This window comes from Heloderma suspectum, chromosome 17 (assembly GCF_057233095.1).
Source record: "Heloderma suspectum isolate Gila_16-S chromosome 17, 16-S_ref, whole genome shotgun sequence".
NCBI lineage: Eukaryota > Metazoa > Chordata > Lepidosauria > Squamata > Helodermatidae > Heloderma > Heloderma suspectum.
The window spans coordinates 12,728,551-12,741,791 of NC_139474.1; the positions used below are offsets into that span (position 1 = coordinate 12,728,551).

General features: G+C 45.4%; 1 protein-coding gene across 5 annotated transcripts in view; it reads left to right on the forward strand.

The window, feature by feature from the left end:
* The window catches only part of ADAR (adenosine deaminase RNA specific), a 52,713-nt gene that overhangs the window by 862 nt on the left and 38,610 nt on the right, over window positions 1-13,241 (forward strand). Inside the window, exon 1 of one of the 5 annotated variants that reach the window (XM_084824792.1) lies at window positions 5,413-5,523. The exons of 3 other annotated variants lie outside the window; for them this stretch is intronic. The gene's annotated coding sequence lies outside the window, so the exon portion shown is untranslated. Of the gene's footprint in view, window positions 1-5,412; window positions 5,524-13,241 lie in introns of those variants that run through there. One more of the 5 variants, XM_084824793.1, reaches the window with a different exon arrangement.

Below are 13,241 nucleotides of genomic sequence, written 5' to 3' on the forward strand. Positions count from 1 at the left end.
GCAGACAAAAGGAAGGAGGTATTGAAGTGGGTATATAGCAGGGGAAGGCAACCTGGAGCCCTCCAGATGTTTTGGACTACAACTCCCAGCAGTCCTAGCTAGCATGGTCAGGGGTGATAGGCGTTCCATTCCAAAACATGTGGAGGGCACCAGCTTGCATATAGTCTGATTAGTTTCCCCCACCCTGTGGGAAGGGGCTACCTTGAAAACCTGGCTCTCATCACAAGACAGAGCAATCCTATTCATGTTTGTTTATTTATGTATTACATTTCTATACTGCCCAGTAGCCAAAGCTTGAGGTCAAAGGTGTGCATACCTAGGTGGAATATAAGTTTGCATGTGAGCAACAGGTAGGCTGCGAAGTTGGTTGAATAGTTAGTTGAATTGATTTTAGACAAGTTGTGTGTGAATTGATCTTACACAAACCTCTTGATCAGATAAAAGGTTCTTCCCCCCATTAATCAGGCATTATTTTTTTAAAATATCAAACAATTTAATGTGTGTTCTACTTACAAATCCATGTATGAGACTCAGGAGGGAAGGTCTCTTTAGAGATGGTGAGCATGCATGCATCTAAAGACTAAAGAGAAGGATGCCTTTTCAGGACTATTATTATGTAAATTTAAGGTTTAATTAACTTAAAATGCTTATTGTCCCAAGATGGAGATGTCTTTAATTGAATAACGGCCCTAATAAAAACAGTATGTATGGAAGAGAAATGCATACTTCCTTTGTTTTTTATGTGATACACTTCTCAAGTTGCAGCAAATGCCCTCTTAGAGGCATCTCCCTCTGTAGCTTTCCCCAAATGGGTACCCTGCACATGTGTTTGACTGGCCATGCTGGCTGGGAGTGATGGGAGTTGCAGTCCAACACATATGGAGGGCACCAAGTTGGGGAAAGCTGACCTCCTGTGTGAGAATGAAGCAGGAAGGCCACTTCTGAGGTGGTGCCAACCACCTGTCTTTTAGATATGCATGAAAAACAATTGGACACACTTAAAAAAAAAAACAGATTTAAAGCTTTTAAGGGCACAATTCTATGCATGTTTAGACAGAAGAAAGTGGTACAACTTGCAGCATGTTTCAGCCAGCATGCCTGGCTGGGAAATTTTGGGAGTTATAGGGCTTTTTTTCTGTTTAAACATGCATAGGTTTGCACCCAAGGTGATCTATAGCTGCAATCCCATGTACACTCCCCTAGGAGTAAGTTCCTTTGAATGCAGTGGGGCTTGCCTCTGAGTAAATGTGTGTGGGATTGTGCTACACATCAGTGAACTGAATGCTGCAAGCCTACTAGAGACCAAACCACTTCTGCAGCCTTGTAAATGAACCCACAGAAGTTAGTAGCCTGCCAAGAGGCTAGCAGCCTGTATTTTCATGCTGGCTGTGGAGGAAGGAAGCCCACTCCTCCATGGCCATTGTAGAAATAGAGGCTATTCTTTTAGGCTAGTAAAAACAAAAAGCTACCAGGTGGGCTGGCAGAGGGAGAATGGATTACTCCATCCCTTCTCTGCCAGCTCACTGCATTTCCGTATTGGTTGTGGAGGAAAACTAGCATGGAAAACAAGCGTGGTGGTGGTGGTGGTGGTGGTGGTGGTGTGGACTGAGCTGCCCCTCCTCCACCTGCCTGCTTATTCGCCTTCATGGAATTCCTGGCCACCTATGGCTACCAGGAGTGTCAAGTACAAGGTTACACTTTTGTATTAAAGGGATGGGGTTGCTCAATAGAAGTTCCTAGTTGGGCTTGAGACTAGTTTTTAAGCATGGTTTCAAATCTTAATTAAACAGATGCCCATATTAACGATGCTTGATATCAGGGCAATGTAATGCTTAGCTGTGTTTTAAATCAAGCAAGGTGGTCTTCATGTCAAGTGGGGAAAGAGCACACAACCCCACTGTGTACTCGCAATCTCTTAACTACTGCTAAAAGTGGTCAGTATGTCTGCCTGTTATAAATTGTTTTACTTGGGGGTGTGATGGGGCTTGCCAGGAGGTATAAGCAGAGGGTACCACGTGCTGTATTTCATTGGGAGCATAGAATATGGCGATGGGTGCAGAATTCAACTTTGTGGGTGTCTGGACTCTCGCTTAAAAATAGCCAAGTAACTTTTTAGCCTTTCTGGCTGCCAAGATATGCTTGACAGCGTGTGCATGTTTAGGTACTAGGTGAATCCTCGGAAGCTGAACAAGATGCTGCAGAGCGAGGTATCTTGCCCTTCTCGGGAATAGCAAATAAACGATATAAAATGAGCTGGTTTGCATGATCACCGTGGGTTAAACAAGCTGGGCGCCGTTTGCCTAATCATCTGCCTGGGCATAGCTTGTTGTGTTGTCCGAACTGGGGTGGCATGGCGGGGAGCGGGGGAATAACCTAACAAAGATATGCAAACATGCATTTATTCAGGCCCTAGAATGCATGCTACAAAAAACCCTACAGTTCTGCGCAATCCAAAATCTGCACCCAGGAACGCTGTCTTATTCACAGCTCCGCTCTTTCTTTTTCCTCCTTGGTGTGCATGTGTATGTTTAAACCTCCCGCACTTCCTCAGGCAGCTATCTGTGCTTTGGTGAGAGAGGCCTGCCTGCAGATCAGAGCCTAATTGAGCTGGAATTCCTGCTGTTCTTCCCAATTGCCAGCCACAACAAGAACATTTTGTGTGTGTGTGTGTGTGTGTGTGTGTGTGTATCCCTGTCTGTGAGCAGGGAGGGGTTGTTGCCTTTTCCTTCCACTCTGCTCTCCCAAGCAGGGGCAGGGGGTTGCTTACCAATGTTCATTTGCTAATAGTTCTCACCTCCCTAGCTGTGTTCAGTCTTACTCTTTGCATGTGCTGTTCAGCCCTAGGTGAATTTGCAGAGTCTCTGCTGATGATTATAAATACTTATGAGTGTAGGGTGGTAATAATTACTGACTGAATCTCATTCTGCATCCTATTGCATTGATGGCCTTGGGGGTTTCCCATCTGTCACTGAAATCTGTAAACTTTCCATTCCTATTTCTACTGCAGGGGAGGCTGCTAGGAATGTGGAGAGCTTGGAATTGGAAGGTGGGAAGCATGGCAGAAAGAAACCTGCCATGTACAGCCTCCAGGGTGACTGTTGTTGGGTTGAGTCTTAACTGTTGTTGAGTCTTAACTTTCCTCTCTTTAAAAAAAGAAAAGCAAGTTTCTAGCCTGTGTGTGTGTGAAAGAGAGAGGCAGAGGGAGGAAGGTATATTCTTGTGTTTTTCCTAAATGTAGATTTGTGAATTTGAACACTTTGAGCAAGGCTTGAGAAAGGTTGACACCAGTGCCAATATTTTGGGTTCCAGGATCAAGATTTCGAGGCACCGTTAGTCTTTCCTGTGCAACTAGGTGCATTGGCATTTTCCCTTTCCCTGCATTTGAACATAGTAAAGGTGGTGGTGCAGGGGGAGACTTCCAGCTGGTTGGATAACTTGAGTGAGGAGTGGATATGTCTAGAACACATATACAAGTTGTGTAAATCTACAAGCAGAGTTTTCAAATGAGCTGTCACTGTTTGCAGTTTCTTTGGTGCTGAACACAGTCTGACTCCATTGCAATTAACTGGATGACTATGCAAATATGAGTGAACTTTATTGTGTTTAGTTGCAGTATTCATACATAGTGTGTACTCAAATGCCCAGTTACTGGCTAATCCAGAATGATATACTACCATTTATTAGCAAACCAGAAATAAGGGATTCTTGAGGCTTGCTTTTAATTTCCTTGATATGCTAAGCTTGCTGTTGTAAATGATTTACCAATCTCTGATGGGGTAGTTGTTTTCATTGCACAGTGTAATAAGCGTACCTGTCTGAGCAGTTGATATAGGCTACAGAAAATGAAGCACCGGCTTCATTGGAAGCTATAGACATAAGAACATGGAAATTTGCCTTATACAGAGTCAGACTATTGTTTCACCTAGATCAGTATTGTCTCCACTGATAGGCAACAGCTCTCCAAGGTTTTGACAGAGTTCTTCCCTAGCCCTGCCTTGAGATGCTAGGGCTTGACCCTGGGGCTTTTAGCATTCAAAGCATTTGCTCTACCACTATTACCTTTACCTCACTTTTCCTCTGAGGTAGGTTATGCAGAGGAAGATCATCCCCAAATTGGAGTGGGGATTAATGGGGATCCTGTCTGTAATCATAATTCTTTGAGATAACTTTTTGTTTTTAGTGTGGTTGTGTTTCATGTGGCATCATCAGTATACAGTTATTTTTACAGTGGCATCATGAGTAGGTTGGGGTGGGAACAGGTAGTTCTTCATACAATGCATAATTAGCTTATGGAATTTGCTGCCACACGATGTCCTGATGGCCACTGTGGCACTGGCTTAGTTAGATGAGACACATTTGTGGTCTATCAGTGGCTATTGTGCATGATAGCTAAATGGAACTCCCAGGTTCAGAGGCAGCCCCCTTCTGACTCATGGGAGATTCTGGACAGATAAAAGGAAGGACTTCTCTACGCAGCACATGGTTAAACTGTGGAATTCACATCCACAAAATGCAGTGATAGACACCACTTCGGATGGCTTTAAAAGGGGGTTGGACTAATTCATGGAGGATAAGGCTCTAGTCCTGAAGGCTATATACTACCTCCAGTATAAGAGGTAGAGTGCCTGTGTACACCAGTTGCCGGGGAACATGGGTGGGAGGGTGCTGTTAAACTAGTGTCCTGCTCATGGGTTTCCTGTGGGCAGATGGTTGGCCACTGTGTGAACAGAATGCTGGATTAGATGGACCTTGGTCTGATCTTAAAACAGTTAGACAAATTCACGGAAGCCAGGGTCTTAAGTTACGAGGAGCTCAGGTTTCTGGGGTCCGACATCAAAATGCAGGTGTCAGCGCAGTTGGTCTCAAGTGTCCTTTGGGTGCATGCAGAAGGACTGAGATTCCTGCATCTCATCCCTTCTCTGTATGGTACTGAAAACACCCCCCCCGCCCTTTATTTTTAGATTTTTTTTAAAAAAAGTTATACCTAAATAGTCCACCCCCTCCTGTTTGAATTTCTCTCATCTGCTTTTAAAACTGTCGAATCCTGTGTCACGTCGGTTCATCCCGCATAGTTTTTACTAGTGGGGGAAGGATAATGAAGGATGTCTTGGAGGCTGGAGTTTTAAGTATGGCTATCAGCTTTTAGCCATGCTGCTGTTGTGTGCTTCCTTCCCGCAGCCCTCTTCTTTTTTCAAAAACACGATTCCTGGGGAAAGACTGGGGAGGGGTGTATTGAGGGGTCTTCGTCCCCTTCCCGCACATGGCATTATGAAGAGGGCCTGGGGAGGTTTGGAAAGGCTGCTTTGCCCTCTCCAAGCATGGCGGCCCCGGCTCTGTCTCGGCCGCCACGTGCCCCTTTACCTTGTCACGTGCACGGCGCGGCGTTTCTCTTCCCCGCCCGCCTGCCTGCCTGCCTGCCTGGTGTCTTCGTGCGTCATCACTCCTTGCCGGCTCTTCTCGCGCACAATAGAGGCGGCTTCTTTCGACGGCGCCCCGCAAGGGTAGTAGTGGGGGGGAGGTAAGGTAAGGCCCGGCCAAGCTGCGCGCGTGAGGGGTGGGGTGGTCTGCGCTGGCTCAAGAGCGTCCTCTCCACCGGGGTGGGAGACGCAACCTTTCCCAATACACGCAACACGAGGGCCGCGCAAGCTCCCCCACCTCATCCCTGTTTTCCAGGCCTAGGGCTGCTTCTTCTCTCCGTAGAAATGCACCAACAAATGCCATGCAGCCTGTCCCTCTCCTGTGGAATTCGCTGTCAACGGGGTTGTGGGGAAGGCCCGTTGTCGCGCAAGAGCTCGCGCCTGCGCGCGTTTACTCGGAAGTAAACCCCGTTGAGTTGAATGGGGCTTACCTCCGCGCAAGAGAGGACAGAGGTCTGCAGCCTTAGGTGGCTTGAAATGTAAGTCGGGCAAAATTCAGGGTGTGCGTGTGCCATCCACAGCCATTCCTTATGGAACCTCCGGGTTCAGAAACAGTATATCTCTGAATGCCAATTAGTTAGTGTAGGAGGGAGCAAAAACCGGAAGGGCCCTTAAGGTGCCCAGATGCAGAAGAGCACAGAGTTCCTGCACCTTTAATACATCGCCTCTTCTACACAACTATTAAAAGCTGCATCTAGCCACTCTAGGTGTTGTTTCTTATGCCCTGCTGAGGGCTTCCTAGAAGCCTCGAGTTGAAGGAAAAGGCATGCTGTACTAGATCTACCAGTGGTCTGATCCAGCAGGGCTGCTCTTGGCTTCTCTCTCTCTCTCTCTCTCTCTCTCACCTATCTTTCCCGGTACAGTGACATCTGTTCATTGCATGCCACTGTGCACCTCAGCCCTGTGCAGCTCATGACTGCTGTCAGAACAGTACTGCTTCCTCTCCCTTACCACTACAAACTCTGCCCATTAGGTTTAGGGCAGCATTCACCTGTGCAAGCAGTCACACATACAATGTAGAGCAGCCTTCCCCCAGCCTGGTACCCTCCAGATGTTTATGACTACATCTCTCACAGTTCCTGACCATTAGTCATGCTGAGTGGGGCTGATGGGAGTTGAAGTCCAAATCAAATGAACAGCACCAGTGTGGGGAAGGTTGGTGTAGAGAGTTAACAGATCACAGGTAGTGCAGTTGGTTTGGCTTAGCTGCATGGCAGTTCATTTCTCCTTCTTTGCACTTGCTTCATGGTTATAAAAATAATGGATGGGTTCTCCTTTCTTAAGATCAGATTGCTGAAGGAAGAAAATCTGGAGTAAAAGAAAATTAGACAGCTGTTCAGTGGAATTCCCTGAGTCAGAAACCAGAGTTTCATAATGTCCCTTAATCTAGCAGTGTGTCTGTGTAGCAGATGGAGCATCTGTGGTTCCAGAAAGGCACTGTTCAAAGTCTGCAGAAGGGTTAGTCCAGGGATAGGCAACCTTTGTTGTTTATTTGGTCAGTCGCTTCCGACTCTTCGTGACTTCATGGACCAGCCCATGCCAGAGCTTCCTGTCGGCTGTCGCCACCCCCAGCTCCCCCAAGGTCGGGTCCGTCACCTCCAGAATATCATCCATCCATCTTGCCCTTGGTCGGCCCCTCTTCCTTTGGCCTTCCACTTTCCCTAGCATCAGCATCTTCTCCAGGGTGTCCTGTCTTCTCATTATGTGGCCAAAGTACTTCAGTTTTGCCTTTAATATCCTTCCCTCAAGTGAGCAGTCTGGCTTTCTTTCCTGGAGTATGGACTGGTTTGATCTTCTTGCAGTCCAAGGCACTCTCAGAATTTTCCTCCAGCACCACAGTTCAAAAGCATCTATTTTCCTTCGCTCAGCTTTCCTTATGGTCCAGCTCTCGCAGCCATAGGTTACTACGGGGAATACCATTGCTTTAACTATGTGGACCTTTGTTGTCGGTGTGATATCTGTGCTCTTCACTATTTTATCAAGATTTGTCATTGCTCTCCTCCCAAGAAGTAAACGTCTTCTGATTTCCTGGCTGCAGTCAGCGTCTGCAGTAATCTTTGCACCTAGAAAGACAAAGTCTGTCACTGCCTCCACGTTTTCTCCCTCTATTTGCCAGTTATCAATCAAGCTGGTTGCCATAATCTTGGTTTTTTTGAGGTTTAACTGCAACCCAGCTTGTGCACTTTCTTCTTTCACCTTCATCATGAGGTTCCTCAGCTCCTCCTCGCTTTCAGCCATCAAAGTAGTATCATCTGCATATCTGAGATTGTTAATGTTTCTTCCAGCGATTTTAACTCCAGCCTTGGCTTCATCAAGGCCAGCACGTCGCGTGATGTGTTCTGCATACAGGTTGAATAGGTAGGGTGAGAGTATACAACCCTGCTGTACTCCTTTCCCAATCTTAAACCAGTCCGTTGTTCCGTGGTCTGTTCTTACCGTTGCTACTTGGTCGTTATACAGATTCCTCAGGAGGCAGACAAGATGACTTGGTATCCCCATCCCACCCAGAACTTGCCACAATTTGTGATGATCCACACAGTCAAAGGCTTTAGAATAGTCAATAAAACAGAAATAGATGTTTTTCTGAAACTCCCTGGCTTTCTCCATTATCCAGCGGATATTGGCAATTTGGTCTCTAGTTCCTCTGCCTTTTCTAAACCCAGCTTGTACATCTGGCAATTCTCGTTCCATGAATTGCTGGAGTCTACCTTGCAAGATCTTGAGCATTACCTTACTGGCATGTGAAATAAGTGCCACTGTTCGATAGTTTGAACATTCTTTGGTGCTTCCCTTTTTTGGTATGGGGATATAAGTTGATTTTTTCCAATCTGTTGGCCATTCTTGTGTTTTCCAAATTTGCTGGCATATGGCATGCATCACCTTGACAGCATCATCTTGCAAAATTTTAAACAGTTCAGCTGGGATACCGTCATCTCCTGCTGCCTTGTTATTAGCAATGCTTCTTAAGGCCCATTCAACTTCACTCTTCAGGATGTCTGGCTCTAGCTCACTAACCACACTGTCAAATCTATCCCTGATATTATTATCCTTCCTATACAGATCTTCTGTATATTCTTGCCACCTTTTCTTGATCTCTTCTGCTTCTGTTAGGTCCTTGCCATCTTTGCTTTTGATCATACCCATTTTTGCCTGGAATTTACCTTCGATGTTTCTAATTTTCTGGAAGAGGTCTCTTGTCCTTCCTATTCTATTATCTTCTTCCGCTTCTGCACATTGCTTGTTTAAAAATAATTCCTTCTCTCTTCTGGCTAACCTCTGGAATTTTGCATTTAATTGGGCATATCTCCCCCTATCACTGTTGCCTTTTGCTCCCCTTCTTTCTTGGGCTGCTTCCAGTGTCTCAGCAGACAGCCATCTTGCCTTCTTGATTTTCTTTTTCTTTGGGACGTTTTTTGTTGCCGCCTCCTGAACAATGTTGTGAACTTCTGTCCATACTTCTTCCGGGACCCTATCTACTAAATCTAGTCCCTTAAATCTATTCTTCACCTCCACTGCATATTCATGAGGAATATTCGTGAGCTCATATCTAACTGATCTGTGGGTCTTCCCTATTCTCTTTAGTCTGATTCTAAATTGTGCAATAAGAAGTTTGTGATCTGAACTACAATCAGCTCCAGGTCTTGTTTTTACCAACTGCATAGATGTCTGCCATCTTTGGCTACAAAGGATGTAGTCAATCTGATTTTGGTGTCGACCGTCTGGTGAGGTCCATGTATAAAGTCGTCTCTTAGGTTGTTGGAAGAGAGTGTTTGTTATGCACAGTGAGTTGTCTTGGCAAAATTCTATCAGCCTATGTCCTGCTCCATTTTGTTCTCCCAGACCATGCTTGCCTGTAATTCCAGGTGTCGTTTGACTACCCACCTTAGCATTCCAGTTTCCTGTAATGAAAATAACATCTTTTTTTGGCATACTATCCAGTAGGTGCTGCAGATCCTCATAGAACTGATCTACTTCTGCTTCTTCAGCATCTGTGGTTGGGGCATATATTTGGATCACTGTGATGTTAAATGGCTTACCCTGAATTCGAATTGAGATCATTCTGTCATTTTTTGGATCGTATCCAAGCACTGCTTTAGCCACTTTATTATTAATTATGAAGGCTACTCCATTTCTTCTGTGGTCCTGTTGTCCACAGTAGTAGATCTGGTGGTCATTTGATGTGAAGTGGCCCATTCCAGTCCATTTCAGTTCACTGACACCCAAAATGTCTATATTTAATCTTGACATCTCCCCAATAACCACATCCAATTTGCCCTGGCTCATAGATCTTACATTCCAGGTTCCTATGGTGTGTTGATCTTTAGAACATCGGATTCGGCGTTCACCACCAGCACCATCGGCTGCTAACCGTCCTTTCGGCTTTGAGCTAGCTGCGTCATCACATCTGGAGCTAGTTGAACTTATCCTCTGTTCCTCCCCAGTAGCATTTTGACCATCTTCCGACCTGGGAGTCCCATCTTCCGATGGTATACCGACATATCTCTGGTTGTACTGATCCATTTAGTTTTCATGGCAAGAATACTGGGGTGGGTTGCCGTTTCCTTCCCCAGGGATCGTATTTAGTCTGACCTCTCCGCCATGACCTTCCCGTCTTGGGTGTCCCTTCATGGTTTAGCTCATGACGTCATTGAGGTGCTCAAGCTCCAGCACCACGACAAGGTAACGATCTCCTTTGCTGAAGATAAGCAAAGATAGGCAACCTAGTGCCCTCTAAATTTTTTGGGACTGCAGCTCCCATAGCCCCAGCCAGCATGGGCAGTGGTGGAAGATTATGGGAGTTATAGTCCAAAACATCTGAGGGTGGCCACCCTCAGATAGACGTCTCACTTGTGGAGCTGGAATGATTTGAAGATCTCCCTCCCCAATGATGTCTGGACAGAATCTTTCCTTGTCGTGCGTGTGTGTGTATAAATATATAAATCTCATGTGTTAAATCAGGGAAAGGAAACCCTCATAATCCCTGACCTTTGGCCATGCTGGCTAGGCTGGTGAAAACTGTAGTCTAAATCATCTAGAGGGCACTAGGTTGCCTACCTCTGCATTAAATAATCGTATTGCATTGACAAAGCAGCTGCCTGTAAAATAGCGCCGTTTGCTTTAGCAGCAGCCAAAACATGCTCTAGCTTTGTGGAGGGAATGTAGTCCACATTAAAGAACTAGTGTTCCTGATTCACAGGTCAGTATCTTCGTTAGTAAGGACGTCCCCTTTGCCACAACTTGCTAAGTTGCCTCAGACAAGCCATCATCTCTCTGGCTTGGCATGTGCATGCCGCACCCACAGCACAAGGGCAACACTGGCCTGCTTTACAGGGTTGTTTGAATTGTGAACATTATGGTGAGGTGTGTTGAACACCGATAAAGCTATCATAAATGCTTAGTTGCATTATTTTTCTTAGGAAGCTCCCTGTAGGGGATTTTGATCTTTTGTGTCTTGGTGATTTTTATTGGAGTTTTGACTGTTTGCCTTGTTATTATGCTTCCTGCACCCGAAGATTATTTCCAAGCAGTAAAATAAAAAAAAATAAGTGTTGGTGCTCAATTTAAACCTCTGCATAGTGTCTTCTAACCAGATGGTGTTACAAGACACATTTCTAGGCCTTTTCCAGGCCATGCTGTCTCCCCTATTGTCCTGTCCTCTCCACCACTACATGGTGGCAATTCCCAGAGGGGAAGCTGTGTTAGTCTCTTACAGAAAAAAGAAAAAGGGCATCTTGTGGTAGCCACTTTCAGTCAAACGGAGACAATATTGGGGCGGACAGACCAATGGTTTAAATCAGTATAAAGGCAGCTAATCTCACTTTACAGATGTTTCCCGGGTTTATTGTGACATAAATCCACAATTTCATAGACTTGGGAGTCTGCAACAGCTTATGACACCATAAATCTGTTAGTCTTCTAAGGTGCCACAAGACTCCCTTTCCTGTTTCAGCCATTCCAATTTGTGTGCACACGTTCCTTTTCACATACATTGCTTCACGTGCAAGCAAAAATAATTAGCTGAGTTTCTCCATAGTGCACACGTTTGTCCTTTTTTACCCTTGGGGGGGTGGGGGGGTTTGTAAGAGCAGCATGAAGCTATAGCTGGTGCCATAGCTACATCAGGCTCAAAGCGCAGTAGTCCACAGTGTTGGCATAGGAACCTGGTCAGCGACTAGTTTTACAGGAGGCCACTTTGCAGAGGGGATGGAGGGTGGCTCCCCCCCGCCCCGTCCTGCGAAGTGGACTGTCAGCAAGGCCTGTTGCTACAGGCAGCATGACTTCATGCATATATCCTGCCCTGGTGCTGGCAATGAGGTGCTCAGGGAGCCAGATGAGGCTCTGGAGCCTCCTGTTGCTAATAAAAACATAAGGAGAGCCATGCTGGATCAGGTCAAAAGTTCATCTAGTCCAGCATTCTGTTTCCCACACTGGCCGACTAGATGCTTGGGAAGTCCTCGAGTGGGGTGTGAAGACAATAGCTTTCCCTTCCTGCTACTTAGACTTCCTGCTACTTAGAGGTAGACTGCTGCTGAACCATGGAGGTTCCATTGTTGAGCTATCATGAATTGGTTGAATTTCCTTTTAAAAGCTGTATAAACTAGAAGCCATTTCTGAATCTTCCCATTAAGAAACAAAACCCAAACACCCTTAAGTTGATAAACAGCTGCTGTAAGTGCCGATCCTACTATTTTTGTGGGTTGCCTTTATTCTAGCCAGTTTCAGCTAAATTGTTAATATGTTTTCTTTCTTGCAAACGTTTCTGAATATGTATTGTAAAGAAATAAGAGCTTGCCCTGCTGTGTGTAACATAAGTGTGTGCTGTTGTGGTTGGGAATAGTTGTATTGATCAGAGGAGTTGGGCTGAAGCTTTGCCCCCCACCCCCACCCCACTCCATGTACACACTTGACCTCTGGATCTTCTGCCCAAAATAACAGTTCTTTTTATCTAAATTAAATAAAGGGCAAGGCTAATTCCTAGAAATTGGGGGACACTGTGGAAGATGCTTTATATATCTTTACATATGAGGTGTCCTTAATACCATTAAATATCTACAAACTAAGTGGAGAGCCAGAGCTATAATACTGTATGTTCTGTGTCAGAGCAGTAAATAAAACTAATCTGGTCACCCGTGGCAAGTAAGCATCTCTCCCCAGATTGCATAATCAAGTCCTGCTTGGTTCATTGACAGAGCTAAACATTATTTAGCTGCCTCTATATTGAGTTGGTCTGTTTAGCCCCATCTTCTCTCCCAGACTTGCTACCCATGATCCCTTTTTAATTGGAGGTGTCCGGAATTGAACCTGGAACCCTCTGGATCTAAAGCAAGTGCTTTTCCACTGAGCTGTGGCCCCTGAGTTGGTTCTTTTCAAGTTGTTGATGTGCCAAATGGCCTTCATGTAAGTACGTGTTGGTAGGCTGGCTACTAGTTTTTTATGTGTGTGGGAACTTATTTGCATGGCTGGTTTAAATTATCGTAAAGCCTCAGGACTATCTTACTGTGAGAAGCTGCCAAGTTTTGCAGACTATTAGGCTAATATAGCTGTTCTTATCGGGATGCACTGGGGCTGAAAGCTGTAGGGACGCACATCTCCCCTTAGGAGGTGCCAAAGCAGCATTAGGAAGGCTCTCTGCACTTAAGAACCAAAAGAAGGAAGTATGTCCTTGATAGCTGCAGAAATGGGATGTGTATGTACTGCAGACTTGGCTGCTACAAGATGTGTTGTTGATTCCAAGTAATCTAAATGTTTTGGGGATGATATGAATATTGGGCATGTACCTTCCCTCTTGGATAAAGTTTCTCTCCTTGAACCTCGTTGCAAGGC